Source organism: Octopus sinensis, linkage group LG4, assembly GCF_006345805.1.
Source record: "Octopus sinensis linkage group LG4, ASM634580v1, whole genome shotgun sequence".
NCBI classification, from domain to species: Eukaryota; Metazoa; Mollusca; class Cephalopoda; order Octopoda; family Octopodidae; genus Octopus; species Octopus sinensis.
This window is the reverse complement of record NC_043000.1, coordinates 11,513,335-11,518,334: the sequence shown is the minus strand read 5'-3', so window position 1 is coordinate 11,518,334 and position 5,000 is coordinate 11,513,335. Positions and strand designations below refer to the sequence as shown.

The 5,000-nt window shown below is 37.1% G+C and overlaps 1 protein-coding gene across 1 annotated transcript in view; it reads right to left on the bottom strand.

Moving 5' to 3' along the window:
* Positions 1 to 5,000, bottom strand: part of LOC118762874 — a 24,826-nt gene that overhangs the window by 19,694 nt on the left and 132 nt on the right. The gene's annotated exons all lie outside the window — the stretch shown is intronic.

Below are 5,000 nucleotides of genomic sequence, written 5' to 3'. Positions count from 1 at the left end.
TATATATATATATATATATATATATATATATATATATATATATATAATATATCACCGCTCGAAACGTCAAACCCTCCTTCCCTTCTTTCCTAAGCGTCCAATAATACTTTATTTGTTCCACATCCTTGCGTTGTTGTCTTTTTGTTTTCTTGTTTGGATTAACTTTATATATATATATATATATATATATATATATATATATATATTATATATATATAGGGGTTAGGGAGGGTTAGGGTAGGGTTAGGGTAGGCTTGCTTAGCCAGTGAAGTGGCGTCATATGAAAGCTAAAACAATATATATATATATATATATATATAGAGAGAGAGAGAGAGAGAGAGAGAAAGAGATAGAGATAGATAGATAGATATTTATAAAAATATAAATAATATATAAATATATACATATATATATACATATATGTGCATACCTACATATATATGTATATATACATGCACATATGGGTACAGGACATCAAAAACGTTGAACACAATGAGAAACGAAACATAAAAATAACAACATAGAAAACGAACTTTTTTGGGGGGAGAAAAAACAGAGAAACGAGACATGCAACATAAAAAATATTCCCCTTCATCAGTTGTCCCTGTTTCATATACTACGCGTTACGAAGGTAAGGACATAACGTGACTTCGTTGAAACAATCCTTCCCGCAAAGCAAATTAAATCAATTTGGGATATTTTGCGGAGGTTGAAAGTGGTAACAAGAACAGGACAGTGAGAACATCATACATACATACATTACACATACATACATACATACATACATACATACTACATACATACATACATACATGCATGCATGCATGCATGCATGCATACATACATACATACATAATACATACATACATGCATATATGCATACATACATACATATGGAGGAGTGGGCTGTGTGGTAAGTAGCTTGCTTACGAACTACATGGTTCCGGGGTTCAGTCCCACCGTGTGGCACCTTGGGCAAGTGTCTTCTACTATAGCCTCGGGCCAACCAAAGCCTTGTGAGTGGATTGGGTAGATACGAAACTGAAAAGAAGCCCGCTGTTTATATGTATATGTATGTTGTGTGTGTGTGTGTGTGTGTGTGTGTGCCTGTGTTTATCCCCCCAACATCGCTTGACAACTGATGCTGGTGTGTTTACGGTCCCCGTAAGTTAGCGGTTCGGCAAAAAGAGACCGATAGAAAAGTACTCTGGCTTACAAAGAATAAGTCCTGGGTCGATTTGCTCGACTAAATTCGGTGCTCCAGCATGGGCCGCAGTCAAATGACTGAAACAAGTAAAGAATAAAAGAAAAAAGAATGTGCGCGTGTGCGCGTGTGTGTAGTGAGTATAACAGAGTTAATGGCGCTAAAAATTACAAAAAAACATAAAAGAAAATTGTGATTTACGTACCGTTTCCAGAGAGCAAAATGTACGATGAACAGCTGCAATCGTAATCTTGAATTTCTCCTCGTAAAGGATGCTGCATATCACATAAGCCATTGCAATAGCTAAAATATTCGCACTTATTGAATAAAATGCACCGACTTGCACAGTCTTCAGCAGACGATGCGTTATCAGTTTTTTTATTCTGAACAATAAGCATTTTTTTGGCAGTTATCTCACCTGAAGACTCGGGTACATTCTGATTTTGCTGCTATAGATGTCACAAAAAGAGTCAAAGCTGGCAGCAATATGAGAATCAAATGATATTGAATTGATGTTTCCATTCCTGAAAGATGAAAAATATACAATAATACATACATACATACATACATACATACATACATACATACTACACTCACACTACATCATACATACTACATACATACATACATACTACATACATACATACTTTACATACATACACTCACACATACATGATACATACTCACATACATACATACATACATACATACAACATAATATATAATAATACATACATACATACATACATACATACATACATACATGCATACATACATACACACACATACATACAACATACATACTACCATACACACACACACATACTACATACAGAATACATACATACACACATACATACATGCATACATGCATACATACTTACATACATACACATACGCATACATACATACAAACATACTTACATACATACATACATAATACATACATACATACATACATACATACATACACACACACTACATGCATACATGCATACATACATACATACATACATACATACCATCATGCTGCGTGCATACATACATACACACACATAACATGCATACATGCATCATACATACATGCATACATACATACATACATACATACATACACACACACATACATAGATACACACACACACATACATGCATACATGCATACATACATACATGCATACATACATACATACATACATACATACATACATACATACATACATACATACATACATACAAACATGCATGAAAAGAAGAATATCTACGCTGAACTATTGAGAAATCTGAGTTTACTCTTGCCAGATTACAAGTACAGATTGTACCTGTAATTATTGGGGTCCTGGAATATGTACAACCACACTGCCTAAATACCCACTCTTGAGAAATTGGGCTTCTCAGAACCAGAAATGAGAAAGCTAATTCAAAGACTACACATCCAATCCATCGCTGGAACTGTAAAAATCTGTAAAACTTAAACTCCAGAAGTTTATCATTTAAATATATGAGCATGTCTACGACCAACTATACAACTATATGCATATAAGGCATACATAAATCACAAAATTCAAATCTGCACATATACATACATACAAAAATACCCTTTGTTGATGTTTGAAATTTCAGTAAAGCTAATTCAAATACACACACCAATCCATCGCTGGAACTGTAAAAATCTGTAAAACTTTCCAGAAGTTTATCATTTAAATATATTTGAGCATGTCTAGATATACAACTATATGCATAGAAGGCATACATAAAGCAAAAATTCAAATCTGCACATATACATAATACAAAAATACCCTTTTGTTGATGTTTTGAAATTTCAGTGAAGGAGCCTTGGATCTAGGTTGGAAACCGACTCTTTCTCTATTGGTAAGAAATCTTGAAATAATTGAACATTGACATATCACCCAAATCACATAAGCAGTTGTCCGAAATGTCATCACGGAATGCTAGTGAAGCTGTAAATAGTTGGTCAGTATCAATACTTTCAGCAGCTTTTGTAGATTGGACAAAACTGAATTACCAAAGCTAGTCAAAGAACTAGGAAGGAATTCAATATGAATGGAGGACTCCACCCAAGGCAGAAGTGGCAAGATTATACTTACTAAGAAAGAAGGAAGAAGAGGGTTAATATCAGTAAAAGATTGCGTGAGTTAACTAGAGTAGATAGAGACTACTATTTAGGTAATAGTAAAGAAAGTTTATTGAAAGCTGCTAGAGCGACAGCAGAGATAGAGAAACCAAAAACCCAAACGAAGTTAAAAACTAGAAAAAACACACAAAAGTTATCTGACTTGGCAGGAGAAAGCGTTGCGTGGTAGATTTCTAAAGTTTTCGCAGCAGAAAGTAGTAGTGAGACCTGGCTATGGTTGCAGAAAGAAAGCTGAAAAGGGAGACAGAAAGTTTGTTAGTAGCAGCACAAGCTCAAGCATCAAGGACTAATTGGATAAATGCCAAGATAGACAAAAGCCAAGTAGATTACCAATGTAGGTTGTGCAAATCAAAACAGAAAAGTTTTACCCATATAGTAAGTGAATGTAGTATGCTGGCACAAAAGAATACAAGAAAAGACATGACAACCTAGGGAGAGTAATCCGCTGGGAGTTATGTCGAAAGCTAGGATTTGAACATAATAATAAATGGTATGAGCATGAACCTAGTAAAGTACTAAAAGTAAGAAATACAAGTTGTTGTGGGACTTTAGCGTTGAGATTGACAGAGTAATAGAAGCTAGGAGGCCTGATTTAGTAGTTAGAGATAAAGAGAATAGAAAGTGGCAGATAATTGACACTACAGTATCAAATGATAGAAAAATCAATATGAGAGGTATAGAAACAATGGTGAAGTTCCAGGATCTAGCCATTCAATTACAGAGTCTATGGAAGTGCGGGCAAAATGTATCCCAATAGTGCATTGGGAACTATTCCTAAATATCCGGACAGATGAATAGAGGAAATAGGCATAAAACCCAGTTTTAGTACAGCTCCAGAAAACATTGTTATTAGGGACAGCTAGGATACTTTGGAGGGTTACTTGTACTTGTACTTGTGGCGACTTCACCCTGGCGGGTTGAGTGCTTCTTCTACCACCCTCGAGGCTTCTCGAACCATGGCAGCCCACGCACGACAGTCCTGCGCCAGTTTCACTGGAGATAGCGAGCCAGTCACGGTTCCATCGGCGCAGGCCGACCACTGTATTCGCCATTGAGAATTCATGGAAAAGTTTCATGGGAATATGTGGATTTCACAAGCGGTCCCCAACAATCTCGCATGTGGAGACATCCTGTTTGCCGCAGATTGTCCGCTACGCAGGGACAGAATGACCGAGACCGCCAGTTGCCGAAGCAGACCCTCCGAGGATTTTCACCAGAGCCCCGTCTGCCACTCCGAGGTTTTCACCAGAGCCCGTCTGCCGGTTGTGGCTCTAATACCCTTCGGTGTCAGACCAATCCGCCTTGGGTGGCCCTACCAGGAACCGAAGTTCCCGACGGCATAGCCCTGACAATACCCGTTGCCAGCGTCCTCACCACGGTGAAGAGGGTATGGACTTTGGGACGCTTATGCATTTGTGGAGACAGAAGATATTGTCGCAGAGTTCTAAGACTTTACAACAGTTATTTTTAATGTCCATTAACTTTTTGCCCTACCTCCATCACGAAATCAAAAATCCATGAAATAAATGCTCCACCCTAAATATAACCATTGAGCCCATGATTTCTACAAATCTACTCCCGTCCTTTCTATTCCTTTTGGAAATGGGAAATTATAACAGTAAACCAAATGTAATGAAAGCA